Source organism: Mya arenaria, chromosome 10 (genome assembly GCF_026914265.1).
Source record: "Mya arenaria isolate MELC-2E11 chromosome 10, ASM2691426v1".
In the NCBI taxonomy this organism is placed as follows: domain Eukaryota; kingdom Metazoa; phylum Mollusca; class Bivalvia; order Myida; family Myidae; genus Mya; species Mya arenaria.
Genome location: NC_069131.1, coordinates 50,064,028 through 50,091,512, shown reverse-complemented (window position 1 = coordinate 50,091,512; position 27,485 = coordinate 50,064,028). Strand labels below are relative to the sequence as shown.

Sequence of the window (27,485 nt, the reverse complement as noted above, 5' to 3'; positions counted from 1 at the left end):
AACAGTATGATAACATAAGCATAATTTTGCCTACAAAATGATTTGATGATATTCAAGATCTAATACAATGTTTTAAAATTAAAACAAGTAAACAAAAAAATGTGCACACATATGAAATAATAAATGGCATGACTAAATAATGGTTATGTAAAAAGTAAAACAAATGCATCAAACAGGAAGTATATTTAATACCACTGTTACAATTTATTATCTTTTTCACTGAACTCTCAATTATAAATTATAGCAAATTCGCATTTTAGACAATAGTCTAATTAGTAAGCTTCAAATTATAAGACAAATGATTTTAACAATATTTTAAAAATGTATGATCTCAAGCTTAAATACCTAGATCAAACCTCGATCACTTATTTCAACAAATTAATCAAATATATTAAAATGTTATCATATAGAACACGTTATCAACGGCGAATATTTCGTACGATTAAAGTCCTTCACTTTTCATTCTCATTAAGAATATGTAAACACTATCTAATGTTATATGCTCCAAACCTTTCAAAACCAAATTGTGTATCTTTAAATTGTAGGTACTCAGCTGCTTTATATACTACGCTCGAGAGATAATTACGCAATATGGGACTTTTATGATTATTTTGTTTGAAACAATGGATTCCTACTTATTGACTACACCAAACTGATGCATTAGTCATGAGATGTTCTCCACCGACGAATTCCGATTTCAACATAATTGTTTTTCTTTCAAATTCCTCGCCGCACGCACAAATAAACGTTGATTCGAAATACATAATCTTCATAAACATGTGATCTAAATTGTTTAAACACAAGCATTTAGTAATTCTCATCGTTAAATGCTTAATTAAAACCCTTAAATATAGACAAATATTATGAAATCCGTCAAATGAAAATAACTAAGGCATATCCCTTGAGTTTTTATCGATTATTAAGTTTCCCAATATCCAATGGCCAACATTTGCCATTAAATAAGATTTTAAAAATGGGCTTTAAACTAAGTTTGAGATGGAAATCTGAATAAATCCTAAGCTCCTTGTAGCAGAAATGTTAAACAGATTATCGGATTCTGCAATCAATAGTTATCGTGCAAAATAAGTATTGCCCTTCAATTGTATAGTTTCTTTTTGTCAAGTAAAGTTTTCAACATATTGATACGTAAAAGGTGAGACATTCCAGTAGGCCAGTGCGCGTCTAAATCATTGAGATATTCTTACAAAAATATGTAATCACAATACACGCATAAAATCCCTCAAACAAACTATGTATTAAATAAATGTGCCCTGGAACACTAATATTACCATTTTTATGAACTGTAGCAGTTAAACTACAAACCGAAACTAGAGTTTGGCTTTAAAGTACATTAAATATGTAAAAATGTATAAGATACTATCTGATGTTGAATTTGGGTATGAAATCATGTAAATTCAATGATAAAAATACGCAATTATTTGTTCACACTACCACAATCGCTTTAAAAAATTTAAACATGATGCGTTCGTTCGCTCGCTGACCATGACATCAATTTGGTGTGGACTAACTTTTAAACAATCGTTAGTTAAGATAGTTCAGATATTGTGCAATATTCATCGAATGTTTTTACATTGTTATCTTGAACTATAATAAGCGTGCTATATGTACATGTTTAATTGACGGGAAACGAACAAGTCATAAAGTGGAATGCAGATAAAATATCTGTAAATTATCTAGGGAAATACAATCAACCAAATCAGATAAAATATCATGCAAGGACTAAATGGTAAGGCGTACTCATGACCAACATAATAAGTTGGGAAACTGAAAGGCGTAGCAGGCGTTCCTACCTGCTATTTTATCATTTTATTTCTAAGAAGGTTGTTAATCGAAATCATTGCCGCCTGGTAAATTGAGTTAATTAGATCTGATTGCAGAGTTCTTTTATGACATGCTATTCAGAAGTTCATTGGAAATAAATGATTAACTCACCGTTTGAGAAGTGAATTAATCGTAACATGAGTTCACTGTTTTACTTTATTAAAAAAACACGAATGTTATCGCACATAGTGCTGGGAAGGAAAATGAATCACGTCGTTTGTAGTATAACGTCATTTCGCTCAATTTTGACCGACTTTACAATCAAATACCAATTTATTTTGTTTTTAATGAGTCATAAGCTTAAAATGAAAAGAAAACAATGTTTATTTTCATGGAAAAATGCATAAATTTTACCCCTGAAAATATAACTTTTGGTGCTACGAGCCTCGTAGACATATATACAAATATGAAAACAGTTATGGCGGCGACAAAAACTATTACTTTGAACGCAAAATTGTGCAACTATATAAAATGAGAGCACAAATCTAATGCGAAATACACCCTACACTGTTGCTTTACATTCACTTCAAGTTTGATTAAATTGCCATGAAAATCGAAAAGGTTATGACTGACCCTAAGAGATTGTCTTGCTAATCTAAAATTTCATAATGATACAACCCGTTACATAAGTGTAGTATCTTTATACGAATTTGACCATGTCGTAAACATTTGCATAAATTGTCTCCTTTTAATTCGTCATGTTTTTTTAAATTCAGTCTTCCGCATTTTATCTGCCCGTCTCCGAACACGGGCGAACATGAATCAAATTACCAAGTCGAAGCTTGTTCGGTAACCAATTACAATCATTGTCATATGAACTGCAACTGATAACAGGACCATATAAACAAGATAACAACATAGTTCACTTCACTAAAATATCATCCATGGTTTTCCACATGCGTATTTACATTAAGTACATTAAAACTCATGCTTATCACAAGTTATTTTTAAACGACCTTTAATATTATTGAAAACATAGGCAAATATTCGGCCGCTTCGTAATTAAAGGGAACATGAGCCTGCGAAACACAAGGTGGGGGTCGTTTAAAATTAATTGATTAGCAGGAGTTATAATGTACTAAATGTATATATACAAACTTATCTATAGCAAAATACATCAGATGTACTTGAAGGAATCGAGTTCATTGCATGTTACAACTTTATATTGCATGCCATGTAATGATTTATGTTTTCGATAGAAAGCTTCATTGAGACAAGATTGGTGAATTTTGTTTGCAAAATGTGTTACAAAGTAGGTCATATCGACCCGAGAACATCCGTCCCCAGCAGACTGTTTTGCAAAAAAAGGGTATTTTTCCTTTCCCGCTTTACTTTTAAAAAGCTTGGGGTGTGGGGGCGGTTGGAATCTTGCTGGGTTTTAAAAAATCAAGATACATGTTAAAGTGGCAAAACACTAGTGGCACACATTTATATCAAGAAGAGCACATCAGCTGCTTCGACGCCGAAAGTGAAATAACACAAAACAAAAAACGCATTTGGGTATAACTAAAATAGGAAAATTATTAGCTTATTTTTGCTAAAATATTATAGATGATATATACACATAAGATGAATCACACCTTCCACTTTTGTTTTAAACTAACATCAAGTTTTAAGTGATTGAATTCACATGCGTTTAAGTTATAGGGAGTGAACATCAACGCTTGTCCTTCATTTAGGATACAAGGGGCATAACTTGACAAATTTAAATATCAGAGTTACTGGCCTTCATATGTATGTGCGTATAGTCTATCAACATGTAAACTAAGTTTTATTTAAATATCCTAAACCGTTTTAAGCTATAGCCAAGCTTTAAGGGTTTTTTCACACCGCTTACGCCGACACTGAAACCACTGCTGTAACAATTTCCTTTTTTTATTTTCTTCAAAATAAGACAAGCTGAAAATGACGGTTTTGATAATATATGATGTTTAAATACTTTTGACAAAGATGTTAAACTATATTGAAACATAACATGAATAAACTGCTCAAATTATTTAAGACAGTATTGTTATATAATACAGTTATTGTCACTTTTAAGATTGAAAAAAACAAAAACAATTTTGTTGTAGAATATAGAAATTTAAATACAAAAATTACAACATGTAACAAAAATGAGGATATAAAAATAAATAGTACGTTTTTGAAGAATTCCTCTCTTGACGCTTTGTTATACTAAAACACTAAAATCACTATCTTAGTAAATATTTTCCCTACACAAAAGTCCTTGTCACACGATACTTGCCTTTCTTAACCAGATGGCATACCTATGATTTTTTTTATATTGCGATGCTGCATTTATAGTATATACGAGAGAGGTTTATACGCAGTACATGAGTTTTATGAATTTTGGAAAACAAGTAATAGTGGATTCCCAACTTATCTATATTTAGAATGAACTTGTACTTGTATCGAGTTTCAAATCTTTCTGAATTTGCAGGGAATCTCCCGGATTTTTCTTAAAGGCATACTGAGATAATCTTTATCGACAATTAACAGTGTGTGTATACCACGTGATAAATTGCGTCATAAATGCTACGTCGGAAGGCAATATTTTGCTTCGATTGAAGACTTAAAACAATGATAACTTTTCTTTACCATTTTAAATGAAACATAGCGCAGTCTATGCCGCTTACGGAGCCCCGCATTCGGTCTTTTACCAAACTTTGTTTGAGAGTTAAGTTTCTTATAACACTTCGACAAACCTCTTCACAATTCGGCCGTCTGACGGAGCACTGTCAAAACATTGTTTTGGAAACAGGTTTGTCGAAGTGTTTGATGAAACTAATTACCTTATCAAACTCCTGTTATTAAACAACGGTGGGGCTCTTTAAGTGGCATAGACTGGTCTTTGTTTCATTTATAATGGTGTAGTGAGCGAAAAGTTATCATTAATTTAAGTCTTTATTTTAAGCAAAATATTGCCTTCCGACGTAGCATATATGACGTAATTTATCACGTGGTATACACACATTGATTAACGAGGGATAACACATAGACGCCTTTAAAAGGAAAACTAGAACATATGCCGATTCATTTAATTAACAGAGTATTTAAAGTATGAAGCCAACACAACACTATATTATTTATAGTTTATATCATAAATTTATAAATATTTCGCCTTTGCAATATCTATAAGCATTAAATTGACCCAGTAACATAATTATCGTGATATTTATAAATGTAAACGTTATCTACTTATTCATAAAGTGGAATCCCAAAGTACGCAATGATTTCAGAAAATGCAAATGACGTGTGTTATGAAACAGACCAAAACAAATACAATATTGCGCAAGAATGTGTTCATGATCTGAATGAAGTCGCTTGAATGGCGTAGTGGGCGTTTCCACCAGGTATTTTTTTCATTTCATCTCCAAGAAAGTTAAAGTTAATCAAAGCACTGCGGCCAGTTTAATAAAGTATTCAAGGAATATGTGCAATGTTATCAAGATAAATAGATGAAATACTGACACTGTCAAATACTCTTTGGTTAAACGAACATCATAGCCTGAACAAAATGACCCCACCCCCTTCAAATATTTTCATATTGCTTACTACTTTTAGATATAGTTGTCTCCGGATATCATTTTTGCATTGAAATAGGCGCCTTTTCGTCTGGATAAGAAGTCGAGTTTGTAAGGTGTTGGTTTAATAAGGATTTGAGTTTGCTATATGTTTTAGTTTAACATGGTTTAAGTTGCTACGCGTTAAGGTGTAATAAGGTGTTGAGATTGCTGAATGTTTTGGTTTAATATGGTTTGAGTTGCTACACGTTAAGGTGTAATAAGGTGTTGAGATTGCTGAATGTTTTGGTTCAATATGGTTTAAGTTGCTACGCGTTAAGGTGTAATAAGGTGTTGAGATTGCTGAATGTTTTGGTTTAATATGGTTTTAGTTGCTACACGTTAAGGTGTAATAAGGTGTTGAGATTGCTGAATGTTTTGGTTTAATACGGTTTAAGTTGCTACACGTTAAGGTGTAATAAGGTGTTGAGATTGCTGAATGTTTTGGTTTAATATGGTTTTAGTTGCTACACGTTAAGGTGTTATAATGTGTTGAGATTGCTGAATGTTTTGGTTTAATATGGTTTTAGTTGCTACGCGTTAAGGTGTAATAAGGTGTTGAGATTGCTGAATGTTTTGGTTTAATATGGTTTTAGTTGCTACACGTTAAGGTGTAATAAGGTGTTGAGATTGCTTAATGTTTTGGTTTAATATGGTTTTAGTTGCTACACGTTAAGGTGTAATAAGGTGTTGAGATTGCTTAATGTTTTGGTTCAATATGGTTTTAGTTGCTACGCGTTAAGGTGTAATAAGGTGTTGAGATTGCTGAATGTTTTGGTTCAATATGGTTTTAGTTGCTACACGTTAAGGTGTTATAAGGTGTTGAGATTGCTTAATGTTTTGGTTTAATATGGTTTTAGTTGCTACACGTTAAGGTGTAATAAGGTGTTGAGATTGCTTAATGTTTTGGTTCAATATGGTTTTAGTTGCTACACGTTAAGGTGTAATAAGGTGTTGAGATTGCTGAATGTTTTGGTTTAATATGGTTTAAGTTGCTACCTGTTAAGGTGTAATAAGGTGTTGAGATTGCTGAATGTTTTGGTTCAATATGGTTTTAGTTGCTACACGTTAAGGTGTAATAAGGTGTTGAGATTGCTTAATATTTTGGTTTAATATGGTTTTAGTTGCTACGCGTTAAGGTGTAATAAGGTGTTGAGATTGCTGAATGTTTTGGTTCAATATGGTTTTAGTTGCTACGCGTTAAGGTGTAATAAGGTGTTGAGATTGCTTAATGTTTTGGTTTAATATGGTTTTAGTTGCTACGCGTTAAGGTGTAATAAGGTGTTGAAATTGCTGAATGTTTTGATTCAATATGGTTTTAGTTGCTACACGTTAAGGTGTAATAAGGTGTTGAGATTGCTTAATGTTTTGGTTTAATATGGTTTTAGTTGCTACACGTTAAGGTGTATTAAGGTGTTGAGATTGCTGAATCGTTTGGTTTAATATGGTTTTAGTTGCTACGCGTTAAGGTGTAATAAGGTGTTGAGATTGCTGAATGTTTTGGTTCAATATGGTTTTAGTTGCTACACGTTAAGGTGTAATAAGGTGTTGAGATTGCTGAATGTTTTTGTTTAATATGGTTTTAGTTGCTACGCGTTAAGGTGTAATAAGGTGTTGAGATTGCTGAATGTTTTGGTTCAATATGGTTTTAGTTGCTACGCGTTAAGGTGTAATAAGGTGTTGAGATTGCTGAATGTTTTGGTTCAATATGGTTTTAGTTGCTACGCGTTAAGATGTAATAAGGTGTTGAGATTGCTTAATGTTTTGGTTTAATATGGTTTTAGTTGCTACGCGTTAAGGTGTAATAAGGTGTTGAGATTGCTGAATGTTTTGGTTTAATATGGTTTTAGTTGCTACGCGTTAAGGTGTAATAAGGTGTTGAGATTGCTGAATATTTTGGTTCAATATGGTTTTAATTGCTACGCGTTAATGTGTAATAAGGTGTTGAGATTGCTGAATGTTTTGGTTCAATATGGTTTTAGTTGCTACGCGTTAAGGTGTAATAAGGTGTTGAGATTACTGAATGTTTTGGTTTAATATGGTTTTAGTTGCTACGCGTTAAGGTTTAATAAGGTGTTGAGATTGCTGAATGTTTTGGTTTAATATGGTTTTAGTTGCTACGCGTTAAGGTGTAATAAGGTGTTGAGATTGCTGAATGTTTTGGTTCAATATGGTTTTAGTTGCTACATGTTAAGGTGTAATAAGGTGTTGAGATTGATGAATGTTTTGGTTTAATATGGTTTTAGTTGCTACGCGTTAAGGTGTAATAAGGTGTTGAGATTGCTTAATGTTTTGGTTTAATATGGTTTTAGTTGCTACGCGTTAAGGTGTAATAAGGTGTTGAAATTGCTGAATGTTTTGATTCAATATGGTTTTAGTTGCTACACGTTAAGGTGTAATAAGGTGTTGAGATTGCTTAATGTTTTGGTTTAATATGGTTTTAGTTGCTACACGTTAAGGTGTATTAAGGTGTTGAGATTGCTGAATCGTTTGGTTTAATATGGTTTTAGTTGCTACGCGTTAAGGTGTAATAAGGTGTTGAGATTGCTGAATGTTTTGGTTCAATATGGTTTTAGTTGCTACACGTTAAGGTGTAATAAGGTGTTGAGATTGCTGAATGTTTTTGTTTAATATGGTTTTAGTTGCTACGCGTTAAGGTGTAATAAGGTGTTGAGATTGCTGAATGTTTTGGTTCAATATGGTTTTAGTTGCTACGCGTTAAGGTGTAATAAGGTGTTGAGATTGCTGAATGTTTTGGTTCAATATGGTTTTAGTTGCTACGCGTTAAGATGTAATAAGGTGTTGAGATTGCTTAATGTTTTGGTTTAATATGGTTTTAGTTGCTACGCGTTAAGGTGTAATAAGGTGTTGAGATTGCTGAATGTTTTGGTTTAATATGGTTTTAGTTGCTACGCGTTAAGGTGTAATAAGGTGTTGAGATTGCTGAATATTTTGGTTCAATATGGTTTTAATTGCTACGCGTTAATGTGTAATAAGGTGTTGAGATTGCTGAATGTTTTGGTTCAATATGGTTTTAGTTGCTACGCGTTAAGGTGTAATAAGGTGTTGAGATTACTGAATGTTTTGGTTTAATATGGTTTTAGTTGCTACGCGTTAAGGTTTAATAAGGTGTTGAGATTGCTGAATGTTTTGGTTTAATATGGTTTTAGTTGCTACGCGTTAAGGTGTAATAAGGTGTTGAGATTGCTGAATGTTTTGGTTCAATATGGTTTTAGTTGCTACATGTTAAGGTGTAATAAGGTGTTGAGATTGATGAATGTTTTGGTTTAATATGGATTTAGTTGCTACGCGTTAAGGTGTAATAAGGTGTTGAGATTGCTGAATGTTTTGGTTTAATATGGTTTAAGTTGTTACCTGTTAAGGTGTAATAAGGTGTTGAGATTGCTGAATGTTTTGGTTTAATATGGTTTTAGTTGCTACGCGTTAAGGTGTAATAAGGTGTTGAGATTGCTGAATGTTTTGGTTTAACATGGTTTTAGTTGCTACGCGTTCAGGTGTAATAAGGTGTTGAGATTACTGAATGTCTTGGTTCAATATGGTTTAAGTTGCTATACGTTAAGGTGTAATAAGGTGTTGAGATTGCTGAATGTTTTGGTTTAATATGGTTTTAGTTGCTATACGTTAAGGTGTAATAAGGTGTTGAGATTGCTGAATGTTTTGATTCAATATGGTTTTAGTTGCTACGCGTTAAGGTGTAATAAGGTGTTGAGATTGCTTAATGTTTTGGTTTAATATGGTTTAAGTTGCTACGCGTTAAGGTGTAATACGGTGTTGAGATTGCTGAATGTTTTGGTTCAATATGGTTTAAGTTGCTACGCGTTAAGGTGTAATAAGGTGTTGAGATTGCTTAATGTTTTGGTTTAATATGGTTTAAGTTGCTACGCGTTAAGGTTTAATACGGTGTTGAGATTGCTGAATGTTTTGGTTCAATATGGTTTAAGTTGCTACGCGTTAAGGTGTAATACGGTGTTGAGATTGCTTAATGTTTTGGTTCAATATGGTTTAAGTTGCTACGCGTTAAGGTGTAATACGGTGTTGAGATTGCTTAATGTTTTGGTTCAATATGGTTTTAGTTGCTACGCGTTAAGGTGTAATAAGGTGTTGAGATTGCTTAATGTTTTGGTTCAATATGGTTTAAGTTGCTACGCGTTAAGGTGTAATAAGGTGTTGAGATTGCTGAATGTTTTGGTTCAATATGGTTTAAGTTGCTACGCGTTAAGGTGTAATACGGTGTTGAGATTGCTTAATGTTTTGGTTCAATATGGTTTAAGTTGCTACACGTTAAGGTGTAATAAGGTGTTGAGATTGCTGAATGTTTTGGTTCAATATGGTTTAAGTTGCTACACGTTAAGGTGTAATAAGGTGTTGAGATTGCTGAATGTTTTGGTTCAATATGGTTTTAGTTGCTATACGTTAAGGTGTAATACGGTGTTGAGATTGCTGAATGTTTTGGTTTAATATGGTTTAAGTTGTTACACGTTTAGGTGTAATAAGGTGTTGAGATTGCTTAATGTTATGGTTTAATATGGTTTAAGTTGCTACGCGTTAAGGTGTAATACGGTGTTGAAATTGCTGAATGTTTTGGTTCAATATGGTTTTAGTTGCTACGCGTTAAGGTGTAATAAGGTGTTGAGATTGCTGAATGTTTTGGTTCAATATGGTTTAAGTTGCTACGCGTTAAGGTGTAATAAGGTGTTGAGATTGCTTAATGTTTTGGTTCAATATGGTTTTAGTTGCTACGCGTTAAGGTGTAATAAGGTGTTGAGATTACTGAATGTTTTGGTTCAATATGGTTTAAGTTGCTACGCGTTAAGGTGTAATAAGGTGTTGAGATTACTGAATGTTTTGGTTTAATATGGTTTAAGTTGCTACGCGTTTAGGTGTAATAAGGTGTTGAGATTGCTGAATGTTTTGGTTTAATATGGTTTTAGTTGCTACGCGTTAAGGTGTAATACGGTGTTGAGATTGCTTAATGTTTTGGTTTAATATGGTTTAAGTTGTTACCTGTTAAGGTGTAATAAGGTGTTGAGATTGCTGAATGTTTTGGTTTAATATGGTTTAAGTTGCTACGCGTTAAGGTGTAATAAGGTGTTGAGATTGCTTAATGTTTTGGTTTAATATGGTTTAAGTTGTTACCTGTTAAGGTGTAATAAGGTGTTGAGATTGCTGAATGTTTTGGTTCAATATGGTTTAAGTTGCTACGCGTTAAGGTGTAATAAGGTGTTGAAATTGCTGAATGTTTTGGTTCAATATGGTTTTAGTTGCTACGCGTTTAGGTGTAATAAGGTGTTGAGATTGCTGAATGTTTTGGTTCAATATGGTTTAAGTTGCTACGCGTTAAGGTGTAATAAGGTGTTGAGATTGCTGAATGTTTTGGTTCAAAATGGTTTAAGTTGCTACGCGTTAAGGTGTAATAAGGTGTTGAGATTGCTGAATGTTTTGGTTCAATATGGTTTAAGTTGCTACACGTTTAGGTGTAATAAGGTGTTGAGATTGCTGAATGTTTTGGTTCAATATGGTTTAAGTTGCTACGCGTTAAGGTGTAATAAGGTGTTGAGATTGCTGAATGTTTTGGTTCAATATGGTTTAAGTTGCTACACGTTAAGGTGTAATACGGTGTTGAGATTGCTTAATGTTTTGGTTCAATATGGTTTAAGTTGCTACGCGTTAAGGTGTAATAAGGTGTTGAGATTGCTGAATGTTTTGGTTCAATATGGTTTAAGTTGCTACGCGTTAAGGTGTAATAAGGTGTTGAGATTGCTGAATGTTTTGGTTCAATATGGTTTAAGTTGCTACGCGTTAAGGTGTAATAAGGTGTTGAGATTGCTGAATGTTTTGGTTCAATATGGTTTAAGTTGCTACGCGTTAAGGTGTAATAAGGTGTTGAGATTGCTGAATGTTTTGGTTCAATATGGTTTAAGTTGCTACGCGTTAAGGTGTAATAAGGTGTTGAGATTGCTGAATGTTTTGGTTCAATATGGTTTAAGTTGCTACGCGTTAAGGTGTAATAAGGTGTTGAGATTGCTTAATGTTTTGGTTTAATATGGTTTAAGTTGCTACACGTTAAGGTGTAATACGGTGTTGAAATTGCTGAATGTTTTGGTTCAATATGGTTTAAGTTGCTACACGTTAAGGTGTAATAAGGTGTTGAGATTACTGAATGTTTTGGTTTAATATGGTTTAAGTTGCTACGCGTTAAGGTGTAATAAGGTGTTGAGATTACTGAATGTTTTGGTTCAATATGGTTTAAGTTGCTACACGTTAAGGTGTAATAAGGTGTTGAGATTGCTGAATGTTTTGGTTCAATATGGTTTAAGTTGCTACGCGTTAAGGTGTAATACGGTGTTGAGATTGCTGAATGTTTTGGTTCAATATGGTTTAAGTTGCTACGCGTTAAGGTGTAATAAGGTGTTGAGATTGCTGAATGTTTTGGTTTAATATGGTTTAAGTTGCTACGCGTTAAGGTGTAATACGGTGTTGAAATTGCTGAATGTTTTGGTTCAATATGGTTTAAGTTGCTACACGTTAAGGTGTAATAAGGTGTTGAGATTACTGAATGTTTTGGTTTAATATGGTTTAAGTTGCTACACGTTAAGGTGTAATAAGGTGTTGAGATTGCTTAATGTTTTGGTTCAATATGGTTTAAGTTGCTACGCGTTAAGGTGTAATAAGGTGTTGAGATTGCTGAATGTTTTGGTTCAATATGGTTTTAGTTGCTACACGTTAAGGTGTAATAAGGTGTTGAGATTGCTGAATGTTTTGGTTCAATATGGTTTTAGTTGCTACGCGTTAAGGTGTAATAAGGTGTTGAGATTGCTGAATGTTTTGGTTCAATATGGTTTTAGTTGCTACACGTTAAGGTGTAATACGGTGTTGAGATTGCTGAATGTTTTGGTTCAATATGGTTTAAGTTGCTACGCGTTAAGGTGTAATAAGGTGTTGAGATTGCTTAATGTTTTGGTTCAATATGGTTTAAGTTGCTACACGTTAAGGTGTAATACGGTGTTGAGATTGCTGAATGTTTTGGTTCAATATGGTTTAAGTTGCTACGCGTTAAGGTGTAATAAGGTGTTGAGATTGCTTAATGTTTTGGTTCAATATGGTTTAAGTTGCTACGCGTTAAGGTGTAATAAGGTGTTGAGATTGCTGAATGTTTTGGTTCAATATGGTTTAAGTTGCTACGCGTTAAGGTGTAATAAGGTGTTGAGATTGCTGAATGTTTTGGTTCAATATGGTTTAAGTTGCTACACGTTAAGGTGTAATAAGGTGTTGAGATTGCTGAATGTTTTGGTTCAATATGGTTTAAGTTGCTACGCGTTAAGGTGTAATAAGGTGTTGAGATTGCTGAATGTTTTGGTTCAATATGGTTTAAGTTGCTACGCGTTAAGGTGTAATAAGGTGTTGAGATTGCTGAATGTTTTGGTTCAATATGGTTTAAGTTGCTACGCGTTAAGGTGTAATAAGGTGTTGAGATTGCTGAATGTTTTGGTTCAATATGGTTTAAGTTGCTACACGTTAAGGTGTAATACGGTGTTGAGATTGCTGAATGTTTTGGTTCAATATGGTTTAAGTTGCTACACGTTAAGGTGTAATAAGGTGTTGAGATTGCTGAATGTTTTGGTTCAATATGGTTTAAGTTGCTACACGTTAAGGTGTAATACGGTGTTGAGATTGCTTAATGTTTTGGTTCAATATGGTTTTAGTTGCTATGCGTTAAGGTGTAATAAGGTGTTGAGATTGCTGAATGTTTTGGTTCAATATGGTTTTAGTTGCTACGCGTTTAGGTGTAATAAGGTGTTGAGATTTCTGAATGTTTTGGTTTAATATGGTTTAAGTTGCTACGCGTTAAGGTGTAATACGGTGTTGAGATTGCTGAATGTTTTGGTTCAATATGGTTTAAGTTGCTACGCGTTAAGGTGTAATAAGGTGTTGAGATTGCTTAATGTTTTGGTTCAATATGGTTTAAGTTGCTACGCGTTAAGGTGTAATAAGGTGTTGAGATTGCTTAATGTTTTGGTTCAATATGGTTTAAGTTGCTACGCGTTAAGGTGTAATAAGGTGTTGAGATTGCTTAATGTTTTGGTTCAATATGGTTTAAGTTGCTACACGTTAAGGTGTAATACGGTGTTGAGATTGCTTAATGTTTTGGTTCAATATGGTTTAAGTTGCTACACGTTAAGGTGTAATAAGGTGTTGAGATTGCTGAATGTTTTGGTTTAATATGGTTTAAGTTGCTACGCGTTAAGGTGTAATACGGTGTTGAGATTGCTTAATGTTTTGGTTCAATATGGTTTAAGTTGCTACGCGTTAAGGTGTAATACGGTGTTGAGATTGCTTAATGTTTTGGTTTAATATGGTTTAAGTTGCTACGCGTTAAGGTGTAATACGGTGTTGAGATTGCTCAATGTTTTGGTTCAATATGGTTTAAGTTGCTACGCGTTAAGGTGTAATACGGTGTTGAGATTGCTCAATGTTTTGGTTTAATATGGTTTAAGTTGCTACGCGTTAAGGTGTAATAAGGTGTTGAGATTGCTGAATGTTTTGGTTCAATATGGTTTAAGTTGCTACGCGTTAAGGTGTAATACGGTGTTGAGATTGCTTAATGTTTTGGTTTAATATGGTTTAAGTTGCTACGCGTTAAGGTGTAATAAGGTGTTGAGATTGCTGAATGTTTTGGTTCAATATGGTTTAAGTTGCTACGCGTTAAGGTGTAATACGGTGTTGAGATTGCTGAATGTTTTGGTTCAATATGGTTTAAGTTGCTACGCGTTAAGGTGTTATAAGGTGTTGAGATTGCTGAATGTTTTGGTTTAATATGGTTTTAGTTGCTACGCGTTAAGGTGTAATAAGGTGTTGAGATTGCTGAATGTTTTGGTTCAATATGGTTTAAGTTGCTACGCGTTAAGGTGTAATACGGTGTTGAGATTGCTGAATGTTTTGGTTCAATATGGTTTAAGTTGCTACGCGTTAAGGTGTAATAAGGTGTTGAGATTGCTGAATGTTTTGGTTCAATATGGTTTAAGTTGCTACGCGTTAAGGTGTAATAAGGTGTTGAGATTGCTGAATGTTTTGGTTCAATATGGTTTAAGTTGCTATACGTTAAGGTGTAATAAGGTGTTGAGATTACTGAATGTTTTGGTTCAATATGGTTTAAGTTGCTACACGTTAAGGTGTAATACGGTGTTGAGATTGCTGAATGTTTTGGTTCAATATGGTTTAAGTTGCTACGCGTTAAGGTGTAATAAGGTGTTGAGATTGCTGAATGTTTTGGTTCAATATGGTTTAAGTTGCTACGCGTTAAAGTGTAATACGGTGTTGAGATTGCTGAATGTTTTGGTTCAATATGGTTTAAGTTGCTACACGTTAAGGTGTAATAAGGTGTTGAGATTGCTGAATGTTTTGGTTCAATATGGTTTTAGTTGCTACGCGTTTAGGTGTAATAAGGTGTTGAGATTGCTGAATGTTTTGGTTTAATATGGTTTAAGTTGCTACGCGTTAGGGTGTAATACGGTGTTGAGATTGCTGAATGTTTTGGTTCAATATGGTTTAAGTTGCTACGCGTTAAGGTGTAATAAGGTGTTGAGATTGCTGAATGTTTTGGTTCAATATGGTTTAAGTTGCTATACGTTAAGGTGTAATACGGTGTTGAGATTGCTGAATGTTTTGGTTCAATATGGTTTAAGTTGCTACGCGTTAAGGTGTAATAAGGTGTTGAGATTGCTTAATGTTTTGGTTCAATATGGTTTAAGTTGCTACGCGTTAAGGTGTAATAAGGTGTTGAGATTGCTGAATGTTTTGGTTCAATATGGTTTAAGTTGCTACGCGTTAAGGTGTAAAAAGGTGTTGAGATTGCTTAATGTTTTGGTTCAATATGGTTTAAGTTGCTACGCGTTAAGGTGTAATAAGGTGTTGAGATTGCTTAATGTTTTGGTTCAATATGGTTTAAGTTGCTACGCGTTAAGGTGTAATAAGGTGTTGAGATTGCTTAATGTTTTGGTTCAATATGGTTTAAGTTGCTACGCGTTAAGGTGTAAAAAGGTGTTGAGATTGCTGAATGTTTTGGTTCAATATGGTTTAAGTTGCTACGCGTTTAGGTGTAATAAGGTGTTGAGATTACTGAATGTTTTGGTTTAATATGGTTTAAGTTGCTACACGTTAAGGTGTAATAAGGTGTTGAGATTACTGAATGTTTTGGTTCAATATGGTTTAAGTTGCTACGCGTTAAGGTGTAATAAGGTGTTGAGATTACTGAATGTTTTGGTTTAATATGGTTTAAGTTGCTACACGTTAAGGTGTAATACGGTGTTGAGATTGCTCAATGTTTTGGTTCAATATGGTTTAAGTTGCTACGCGTTAAGGTGTAATAAGGTGTTGAGATTGCTGAATGTTTTGGTTCAATATGGTTTAAGTTGCTACACGTTAAGGTGTAATAAGGTGTTGAGATTGCTGAATGTTTTGGTTCAATATGGTTTAAGTTGCTACACGTTAAGGTGTAATAAGGTGTTGAGATTGCTGAATGTTTTGGTTCAATATGGTTTAAGTTGCTATACGTTAAGGTGTAATAAGGTGTTGAGATTACTGAATGTTTTGGTTTAATATGGTTTAAGTTGCTACGCGTTAAGGTGTAGTAAGGTGTTGAGATTGCTGAATGTTTTGGTTCAATATGGTTAAAGTTGCTACACGTTAAGGTGTAATAAGGTGTTGAGATTGCTTAATGTTTTGGTTCAATATGGTTTAAGTTGCTACGCGTTAAGGTGTAATAAGGTGTTGAGATTGCTGAATGTTTTGGTTTAATATGGTTTAAGTTGCTACACGTTAAGGTGTAATACGGTGTTGAGATTGCTGAATGTTTTGGTTCAATATGGTTTAAGTTGCTACGCGTTAAGGTGTAATAAGGTGTTGAGATTGCTTAATGTTTTGGTTCAATATGGTTTAAGTTGCTACGCGTTAAGGTGTAATAAGGTGTTGAGATTGCTGAATGTTTTGGTTCAATATGGTTTAAGTTGCTACGCGTTAAGGTGTAATACGGTGTTGAGATTGCTGAATGTTTTGGTTCAATATGGTTTTAGTTGCTACGCGTGAAGGTGTAATAAGGTGTTGAGATTGCTTAATGTTTTGGTTTAATATGGTTTAAGTTGCTACGCGTTAAGGTGTAATACGGTGTTGAGATTGCTTAATGTTTTGGTTCAATATGGTTTTAGTTGCTACGCGTTAAGGTGTAATAAGGTGTTGAGATTGCTTAATGTTTTGGTTCAATATGGTTTAAGTTGCTACACGTTAAGGTGTAATAAGGTGTTGAGATTGCTGAATGTTTTGGTTCAATATGGTTTAAGTTGCTACGCGTTAAGGTGTAAAACGGTGTTGAGATTGCTGAATGTTTTGGTTCAATATGGTTTAAGTTGCTACGCGTTAAGGTGTAATAAGGTGTTGAGATTACTGAATGTTTTGGTTCAATATGGTTTAAGTTGCTACGCGTTAAGGTGTAATAAGGTGTTGAGATTGCTGAATGTTTTGGTTTAATATGGTTTAAGTTGCTACGCGTTAAGGTGTAATACGGTGTTGAGATTGCTGAATGTTTTGGTTCAATATGGTTTAAGTTGCTACGCGTTAAGGTGTAATAAGGTGTTGAGATTACTGAATGTTTTGGTTCAATATGGTTTAAGTTGCTACGCGTTAAGGTGTAATAAGGTGTTGAGATTGCTGAATGTTTTGGTTTAATATGGTTTTAGTTGCTATACGTTAAGGTGTAATACGGTGTTGAGATTGCTGAATGTTTTGGTTCAATATGGTTTAAGTTGCTACGCGTTAAGGTGTAATAAGGTGTTGAGATTGCTGAATGTTTTGGTTTAATATGGTTTTAGTTGCTATACGTTAAGGTGTAATAAGGTGTTGAGATTGCTGAATGTTTTGGTTCAATATGGTTTAAGTTGCTACGCGTTAAGGTGTAATAAGGTGTTGAGATTGCTGAATGTTTTGGTTTAATATGGTTTAAGTTGCTACGCGTTAAGGTGTAATAAGGTGTTGAGATTGCTGAATGTTTTGGTTCAATATGGTTTTAGTTGCTACGCGTTAAGGTGTAATACGGTGTTGAGATTGCTGAATGTTTTGGTTCAATATGGTTTAAGTTGCTACACGTTAAGGTGTAATAAGGTGTTGAGATTGCTGAATGTTTTGGTTCAATATGGTTTTAGTTGCTACGCGTTAAGGTGTAATACGGTGTTGAGATTGCTGAATGTTTTGGTTCAATATGGTTTAAGTTGCTATACGTTTAGGTGTAATAAGGTGTTGAGATTGCTGAATGTTTTGGTTCAATATGGTTTTAGTTGCTACGCGTTAAGGTGTAATACGGTGTTGAGATTACTGAATGTTTTGGTTCAATATGGTTTAAGTTGCTACACGTTAAGGTGTAATAAGGTGTTGAGATTACTGAATGTTTTGGTTCAATATGGTTTTAGTTGCTACGCGTTAAGGTGTAATACGGTGTTGAGATTACTGAATGTTTTGGTTTAATATGGTTTAAGTTGCTACGCGTTAAGGTGTAATACGGTGTTGAGATTACTGAATGTTTTGGTTTAATATGGTTTAAGTTGCTACACGTTAAGGTGTAATAAGGTGTTGAGATTGCTGAATGTTTTGGTTTAATATGGTTTAAGTTGCTACACGTTAAGGTGTAATACGGTGTTGAGATTGCTGAATGTTTTGGTTTAATATGGTTTTAGTTGCTACGCGTTAAGGTGTAATAAGGTGTTGAGATTGCTGAATGTTTTGGTTCAATATGGTTTAAGTTGCTACGCGTTAAGGTGTAATAAGGTGTTGAGATTGCTGAATGTTTTGGTTTAATATGGTTTTAGTTGCTATACGTTAAGGTGTAATACGGTGTTGAGATTGCTGAATGTTTTGGTTCAATATGGTTTAAGTTGCTACGCGTTAAGGTGTAATAAGGTGTTGAGATTGCTGAATGTTTTGGTTTAATATGGTTTTAGTTGCTATACGTTAAGGTGTAATAAGGTGTTGAGATTGCTGAATGTTTTGGTTCAATATGGTTTAAGTTGCTACGCGTTAAGGTGTAATAAGGTGTTGAGATTGCTGAATGTTTTGGTTTAATATGGTTTAAGTTGCTACGCGTTAAGGTGTAATAAGGTGTTGAGATTGCTGAATGTTTTGGTTCAATATGGTTTTAGTTGCTACGCGTTAAGGTGTAATACGGTGTTGAGATTGCTGAATGTTTTGGTTCAATATGGTTTAAGTTGCTACACGTTAAGGTGTAATAAGGTGTTGAGATTGCTGAATGTTTTGGTTCAATATGGTTTTAGTTGCTACGCGTTAAGGTGTAATACGGTGTTGAGATTGCTGAATGTTTTGGTTCAATATGGTTTAAGTTGCTATACGTTTAGGTGTAATAAGGTGTTGAGATTGCTGAATGTTTTGGTTCAATATGGTTTTAGTTGCTACGCGTTAAGGTGTAATACGGTGTTGAGATTACTGAATGTTTTGGTTCAATATGGTTTAAGTTGCTACACGTTAAGGTGTAATAAGGTGTTGAGATTACTGAATGTTTTGGTTCAATATGGTTTTAGTTGCTACGCGTTAAGGTGTAATACGGTGTTGAGATTACTGAATGTTTTGGTTTAATATGGTTTAAGTTGCTACGCGTTAAGGTGTAATACGGTGTTGAGATTGCTGAATGTTTTGGTTCAATATGGTTTAAGTTGCTATACGTTAAGGTGTAATAAGGTGTTGAGATTGCTGAATGTTTTGGTTCAATATGGTTTAAGTTGCTACGCGTTAAGGTGTAATAAGGTGTTGAGATTGCTGAATGTTTTGGTTCAATATGGTTTAAGTTGCTACGCGTTAAGGTGTAATACGGTGTTGAGATTACTGAATGTTTTGGTTTAATATGGTTTAAGTTGCTACACGTTAAGGTGTAATAAGGTGTTGAGATTGCTGAATGTTTTGGTTTAATATGGTTTAAGTTGCTACACGTTAAGGTGTAATACGGTGTTGAGATTGCTGAATGTTTTGGTTTAATATGGTTTTAGTTGCTACGCGTTAAGGTGTAATAAGGTGTTGAGATTGCTTAATGTTTTGGTTCAATATGGTTTAAGTTGCTACACGTTAAGGTGTAATACGGTGTTGAGATTGCTGAATGTTTTGGTTTAATATGGTTTAAGTTGCTACACGTTAAGGTGTAATAAGGTGTTGAGATTGCTTAATGTTTTGGTTTAATATGGTTTAAGTTGCTAAACGTTAAGGTGTAATACGGTGTTGAGATTACTGAATGTTTTGGTTCAATATGGTTTAAGTTGCTACACGTTAAGGTGTAATAAGGTGTTGAGATTGCTGAATGTTTTGGTTCAATATGGTTTAAGTTGCTACGCGTTAAGGTGTAATAAGGTGTTGAGATTGCTTAATGTTTTGGTTCAATATGGTTTAAGTTGCTACGCGTTAAGGTGTAATAAGGTGTTGAGATTGCTGAATGTTTTGGTTCAATATGGTTTAAGTTGCTACACGTTAAGGTGTAATACGGTGTTGAGATTGCTGAATGTTTTGGTTCAATATGGTTTAAGTTGCTACGCGTTAAGGTGTAATAAGGTGTTGAGATTGCTGAATGTTTTGGTTCAATATGGTTTAAGTTGCTACACGTTAAGGTGTAATAAGGTGTTGAGATTGCTGAATGTTTTGGTTCAATATGGTTTAAGTTGCTACACGTTAAGGTGTAATAAGGTGTTGAGATTGCTGAATGTTTTGGTTCAATATGGTTTAAGTTGCTATACGTTAAGGTGTAATAAGGTGTTGAGATTACTGAATGTTTTGGTTCAATATGGTTTAAGTTGCTACGCGTTAAGGTGTAATAAGGTGTTGAGATTGCTGAATGTTTTGGTTCAATATGGTTTAAGTTGCTACACGTTTAGGTGTAATAAGGTGTTGAGATTGCTGAATGTTTTGGTTCAATATGGTTTAAGTTGCTACACGTTAAGGTGTAATAATGTGTTGAGATTGCTGAATGTTTTGGTTTAATATGGTTTAAGTTGCTACACGTTAAGGTGTAATAAGGTGTTGAGATTACTGAATGTTTTGGTTCAATATGGTTTAAGTTGCTACGCGTTAAGGTGTAATAAGGTGTTGAGATTACTGAATGTTTTGGTTCAATATGGTTTAAGTTGCTACGCGTTAAGGTGTAATAAGGTGTTGAGATTGCTGAATGTTTTGGTTCAATATGGTTTAAGTTGCTATACGTTAAGGTGTAATAAGGTGTTGAGATTGCTGAATGTTTTGGTTCAATATGGTTTAAGTTGCTACGCGTTAAGGTGTAATAAGGTGTTGAGATTGCTGAATGTTTTGGTTTAATATGGTTTTAGTTGCTACGCGTTAAGGTGTAATAAGGTGTTGAGATTGCTGAATGTTTTGGTTTAATATGGTTTAAGTTGCTACGCGTTAAGGTGTAAAAAGGTGTTGAGATTGCTGAATGTTTTGGTTTAATATGGTTTAAGTTGCTACGCGTTTAGGTGTAATACGGTGTTGAGATTGCTGAATGTTTTGGTTTAATATGGTTTTAGTTGCTACACGTTAAGGTGTAATACGGTGTTGAGATTGCTTAATGTTTTGGTTCAATATGGTTTAAGTTGCTACGCGTTAAGGTGTAATACGGTGTTGAGATTGCTTAATGTTTTGGTTCAATATGGTTTAAGTTGCTACGCGTTAAGGTGTAATAAGGTGTTGAGATTGCTTAATGTTTTGGTTCAATATGGTTTAAGTTGCTACACGTTAAGGTGTAATACGGTGTTGAGATTGCTTAATGTTTTGGTTTAATATGGTTTAAGTTGCTACGCGTTAAGGTGTAATACGGTGTTGAGATTGCTTAATGTTTTGGTTCAATATGGTTTAAGTTGCTACGCGTTAAGGTGTAATACGGTGTTGAGATTACTGAATGTTTTGGTTCAATATGGTTTTAGTTGCTATACATTAAGGTGTAATACGGTGTTGAGATTGCTTAATGTTTTGGTTTAATATGGTTTAAGTTGCTACGCGTTAAGGTGTAATAAGGTGTTGAGATTGCTGAATGTTTTGGTTTAATATGGTTTAAGTTGCTACGCGTTAAGGTGTAATACGGTGTTGAGATTGCTGAATGTTTTGGTTTAATATGGTTTAAGTTGCTACACGTTAAGGTGTAATACGGTGTTGAGATTGCTTAATGTTTTGGTTTAATATGGTTTTAGTTGCTACACGTTAAGGTGTAATACGGTGTTGAGATTACTGAATGTTTTGGTTCAATATGGTTTAAGTTGCTATACGTTAAGGTGTAATAAGGTGTTGAGATTGCTGAATGTTTTGGTTTAATATGGTTTTAGTTGCTACGCGTTAAGGTGTAATACGGTGTTGAGATTACTGAATGTTTTGGTTCAATATGGTTTTAGTTGCTACACGTTAAGGTGTAATAAGGTGTTGAGATTGCTGAATGTTTTGGTTCAATATGGTTTAAGTTGCTACACGTTAAGGTGTAATAAGGTGTTGAGATTGCTGAATGTTTTGGTTCAATATGGTTTTAGTTGCTACACGTTAAGGTGTAATAAGGTGTTGAGATTGCTGAATGTTTTGGTTCAATATGGTTTAAGTTGCTACACGTTAAGGTGTAATAAGGTGTTGAGATTGCTTAATGTTTTGGTTTAATATGGTTTTAGTTGCTACACGTTAAGGTGTAATACGGTGTTGAGATTGCTGAATGTTTTGGTTCAATATGGTTTAAGTTGCTACACGTTAAGGTGTAATAAGGTGTTGAGATTGCTGAATGTTTTGGTTCAATATGGTTTTAGTTGCTACACGTTAAGGTGTAATACGGTGTTGAGATTACTGAATGTTTTGGTTCAATATGGTTTTAGTTGCTACACGTTAAGGTGTAATAAGGTGTTGAGATTGCTGAATGTTTTGGTTTAATATGGTTTTAGTTGCTACACGTTAAGGTGTAATACGGTGTTGAGATTGCTGAATGTTTTGGTTTAATATGGTTTAAGTTGCTACACGTTAAGGTGTAATAAGGTGTTGAGATTGCTTAATGTTTTGGTTCAATATGGTTTAAGTTGCTACACGTTAAGGTGTAATAAGGTGTTGAGATTGCTTAATGTTTTGGTTTAATATGGTTTAAGTTGCTACACGTTAAGGTGTAATACGGTGTTGAGATTACTGAATGTTTTGGTTCAATATGGTTTTAGTTGCTACACGTTTAGGTGTAATAAGGTGTTGAGATTGCTTAATGTTTTGGTTCAATATGGTTTAAGTTGCTACACGTTAAGGTGTAATAAGGTGTTGAGATTACTGAATGTTTTGGTTCAATATGGTTTAAGTTGCTACACGTTAAGGTGTAATAAGGTGTTGAGATTGCTTAATGTTTTGGTTCAATATGGTTTAAGTTGCTACACGTTAAGGTGTAATACGGTGTTGAGATTGCTTAATGTTTTGGTTTAATATGGTTTAAGTTGCTACACGTTAAGGTGTAATAAGGTGTTGAGATTGCTTAATGTTTTGGTTCAATATGGTTTAAGTTGCTACGCGTTAAGGTGTAATACGGTGTTGAGATTGCTTAATGTTTTGGTTCAATATGGTTTAAGTTGCTACGCGTTAAGGTGTAATACGGTGTTGAGATTGCTGAATGTTTTGGTTCAATATGGTTTAAGTTGCTACACGTTAAGGTGTAATAAGGTGTTGAGATTGCTTAATGTTTTGGTTTAATATGGTTTAAGTTGCTACGCGTTAAGGTGTAATAAGGTGTTGAGATTGCTGAATGTTTTGGTTCAATATGGTTTAAGTTGCTACACGTTAAGGTGTAATACGGTGTTGAGATTGCTTAATGTTTTGGTTCAATATGGTTTAAGTTGCTACGCGTTAAGGTGTAATACGGTGTTGAGATTACTGAATGTTTTGGTTCAATATGGTTTAAGTTGCTACGCGTTAAGGTGTAATAAGGTGTTGAGATTGCTGAATGTTTTGGTTCAATATGGTTTAAGTTGCTACGCGTTAAGGTGTAATACGGTGTTGAGATTGCTGAATGTTTTGGTTCAATATGGTTTTAGTTGCTACGCGTTAAGGTGTAATACGGTGTTGAGATTACTGAATGTTTTGGTTCAATATGGTTTTAGTTGCTACGCGTTAAGGTGTAATAAGGTGTTGAGATTGCTTAATGTTTTGGTTCAATATGGTTTAAGTTGCTACACGTTAAGGTGTAATACGGTGTTGAGATTACTGAATGTTTTGGTTCAATATGGTTTTAGTTGCTACGCGTTAAGGTGTAATAAGGTGTTGAGATTGCTGAATGTTTTGGTTCAATATGGTTTAAGTTGCTACACGTTAAGGTGTAATACGGTGTTGAGATTGCTTAATGTTTTGGTTTAATATGGTTTAAGTTGCTACACGTTAAGGTGTAATAAGGTGTTGAGATTGCTGAATGTTTTGGTTCAATATGGTTTAAGTTGCTACGCGTTAAGGTGTAATAAGGTGTTGAGATTGCTGAATGTTTTGGTTCAATATGGTTTTAGTTGCTACGCGTTAAGGTGTAATACGGTGTTGAGATTGCTTAATGTTTTGGATCAATATGGTTTAAGTTGCTACACGTTAAGGTGTAATAAGGTGTTGAGATTACTGAATGTTTTGGTTCAATATGGTTTAAGTTGCTACGCGTTAAGGTGTAATAAGGTGTTGAGATTGCTGAATGTTTTGGTTCAATATGGTTTAAGTTGCTACGCGTTAAGGTGTAATAAGGTGTTGAGATTGCTGAATGTTTTGGTTCAATATGGTTTAAGTTGCTACGCGTTAAGGTGTAATACGGTGTTGAGATTGCTGAATGTTTTGGTTTAATATGGTTTTAGTTGCTACGCGTTAAGGTGTAATAAGGTGTTGAGATTGCTTAATGTTTTGGTTCAATATGGTTTAAGTTGCTACACGTTAAGGTGTAATACGGTGTTGAGATTGCTGAATGTTTTGGTTTAATATGGTTTAAGTTGCTACACGTTAAGGTGTAATAAGGTGTTGAGATTGCTTAATGTTTTGGTTTAATATGGTTTAAGTTGCTATACGTTAAGGTGTAATACGGTGTTGAGATTACTGAATGTTTTGGTTCAATATGGTTTAAGTTGCTACACGTTAAGGTGTAATAAGGTGTTGAGATTGCTGAATGTTTTGGTTCAATATGGTTTAAGTTGCTACGCGTTAAGGTGTAATAAGGTGTTGAGATTGCTTAATGTTTTGGTTCAATATGGTTTAAGTTGCTACGCGTTAAGGTGTAAAAAGGTGTTGAGATTGCTGAATGTTTTGGTTCAATATGGTTTAAGTTGCTACACGTTAAGGTGTAATACGGTGTTGAGATTGCTCAATGTTTTGGTTCAATATGGTTTAAGTTGCTACGCGTTAAGGTGTAATAAGGTGTTGAGATTGCTGAATGTTTTGGTTCAATATGGTTTAAGTTGCTACACGTTAAGGTGTAATAAGGTGTTGAGATTGCTGAATGTTTTGGTTCAATATGGTTTAAGTTGCTACACGTTAAGGTGTAATAAGGTGTTGAGATTGCTGAATGTTTTGGTTCAATATGGTTTAAGTTGCTATACGTTAAGGTGTAATAAGGTGTTGAGATTACTGAATGTTTTGGTTTAATATGGTTTAAGTTGCTACGCGTTAAGGTGTAATAAGGTGTTGAGATTGCTGAATGTTTTGGTTCAATATGGTTTAAGTTGCTACACGTTTAGGTGTAATAAGGTGTTGAGATTGCTGAATGTTTTGGTTCAATATGGTTTAAGTTGCTACACGTTAAGGTGTAATAATGTGTTGAGATTGCTGAATGTTTTGGTTTAATATGGTTTAAGTTGCTACACGTTAAGGTGTAATAAGGTGTTGAGATTACTGAATGTTTTGGTTCAATATGGTTTAAGTTGCTACACGTTAAGGTGTAATAAGGTGTTGAGATTGCTGAATGTTTTGGTTCAATATGGTTTAAGTTGCTACGCGTTAAGGTGTAATAAGGTGTTGAGATTGCTGAATGTTTTGGTTCAATATGGTTTAAGTTGCTATACGTTAAGGTGTAATAAGGTGTTGAGATTGCTGAATGTTTTGGTTCAATATGGTTTAAGTTGCTACGCGTTAAGGTGTAATAAGGTGTTGAGATTGCTGAATGTTTTGGTTTAATATGGTTTTAGTTGCTACGCGTTAAGGTGTAATAAGGTGTTGAGATTGCTGAATGTTTTGGTTTAATATGGTTTAAGTTGCTACGCGTTAAGGTGTAATAAGGTGTTGAGATTGCTGAATGTTTTGGTTTAATATGGTTTAAGTTGCTACGCGTTTAGGTGTAATACGGTGTTGAGATTGCTGAATGTTTTGGTTTAATATGGTTTTAGTTGCTACACGTTAAGGTGTAATACGGTGTTGAGATTGCTTAATGTTTTGGTTCAATATGGTTTAAGTTGCTACGCGTTAAGGTGTAATACGGTGTTGAGATTGCTTAATGTTTTGGTTCAATATGGTTTAAGTTGCTACGCGTTAAGGTGTAATAAGGTGTTGAGATTGCTTAATGTTTTGGTTCAATATGGTTTAAGTTGCTACACGTTAAGGTGTAATACGGTGTTGAGATTGCTTAATGTTTTGGTTTAATATGGTTTAAGTTGCTACGCGTTAAGGTGTAATACGGTGTTGAGATTGCTTAATGTTTTGGTTCAATATGGTTTAAGTTGCTACGCGTTAAGGTGTAATACGGTGTTGAGATTGCTGAATGTTTTGGTTCAATATGGTTTTAGTTGCTACACGTTAAGGTGTAATACGGTGTTGAGATTGCTTAATGTTTTGGTTTAATATGGTTTAAGTTGCTACGCGTTAAGGTGTAATAAGGTGTTGAGATTGCTGAATGTTTTGGTTTAATATGGTTTAAGTTGCTACACGTTAAGGTGTAATACGGTGTTGAGATTGCTTAATGTTTTGGTTTAATATGGTTTAAGTTGCTACACGTTAAGGTGTAATACGGTGTTGAGATTGCTTAATGTTTTGGTTTAATATGGTTTAAGTTGCTACACGTTAAGGTGTAATACGGTGTTGAGATTACTGAATGTTTTGGTTCAATATGGTTTAAGTTGCTACACGTTAAGGTGTAATAAGGTGTTGAGATTGCTGAATGTTTTGGTTTAATATGGTTTTAGTTGCTACGCGTTAAGGTGTAATACGGTGTTGAGATTACTGAATGTTTTGGTTCAATATGGTTTTAGTTGCTACACGTTAAGGTGTAATAAGGTGTTGAGATTGCTGAATGTTTTGGTTCAATATGGTTTAAGTTGCTACACGTTAAGGTGTAATAAGGTGTTGAGATTGCTGAATGTTTTGGTTCAATATGGTTTTAGTTGCTACACGTTAAGGTGTAATAAGGTGTTGAGATTGCTGAATGTTTTGGTTCAATATGGTTTAAGTTGCTACACGTTAAGGTGTAATAAGGTGTTGAGATTGCTGAATGTTTTGGTTTAATATGGTTTTAGTTGCTACACGTTAAGGTGTAATACGGTGTTGAGATTGCTGAATGTTTTGGTTCAATATGGTTTAAGTTGCTACACGTTAAGGTGTAATAAGGTGTTGAGATTGCTGAATGTTTTGGTTCAATATGGTTTTAGTTGCTACACGTTAAGGTGTAATACGGTGTTGAGATTACTGAATGTTTTGGTTCAATATGGTTTTAGTTGCTACACGTTAAGGTGTAATAAGGTGTTGAGATTGCTGAATGTTTTGGTTTAATATGGTTTTAGTTGCTACACGTTAAGGTGTAATACGGTGTTGAGATTGCTGAATGTTTTGGTTTAATATGGTTTAAGTTGCTACACGTTAAGGTGTAATAAGGTGTTGAGATTGCTTAATGTTTTGGTTCAATATGGTTTAAGTTGCTACACGTTAAGGTGTAATAAGGTGTTGAGATTGCTGAATGTTTTGGTTTAATATGGTTTAAGTTGCTACACGTTAAGGTGTAATACGGTGTTGAGATTGCTGAATGTTTTGGTTCAATATGGTTTTAGTTGCTACACGTTTAGGTGTAATAAGGTGTTGAGA

At 34.2% G+C, this 27,485-nt stretch overlaps 1 protein-coding gene across 4 annotated transcripts in view; it reads right to left on the bottom strand.

Annotated features, from left to right (window-relative positions):
* LOC128204124 (uncharacterized) overlaps positions 1–27,485 on the bottom strand; it is a 42,062-nt gene that overhangs the window by 2,873 nt on the left and 11,704 nt on the right. Inside the window, exon 1 of one of the 4 annotated variants that reach the window (XM_052905485.1) lies at positions 4,088–4,138. The exons of 1 other annotated variant lie outside the window; for it this stretch is intronic. The gene's annotated coding sequence lies outside the window, so the exon portion shown is untranslated. Of the gene's footprint in view, positions 1–345; positions 3,909–3,981; positions 4,139–27,485 lie in introns of those variants that run through there. 2 more of the 4 variants (XM_052905483.1, XM_052905484.1) reach the window with 2 other exon arrangements.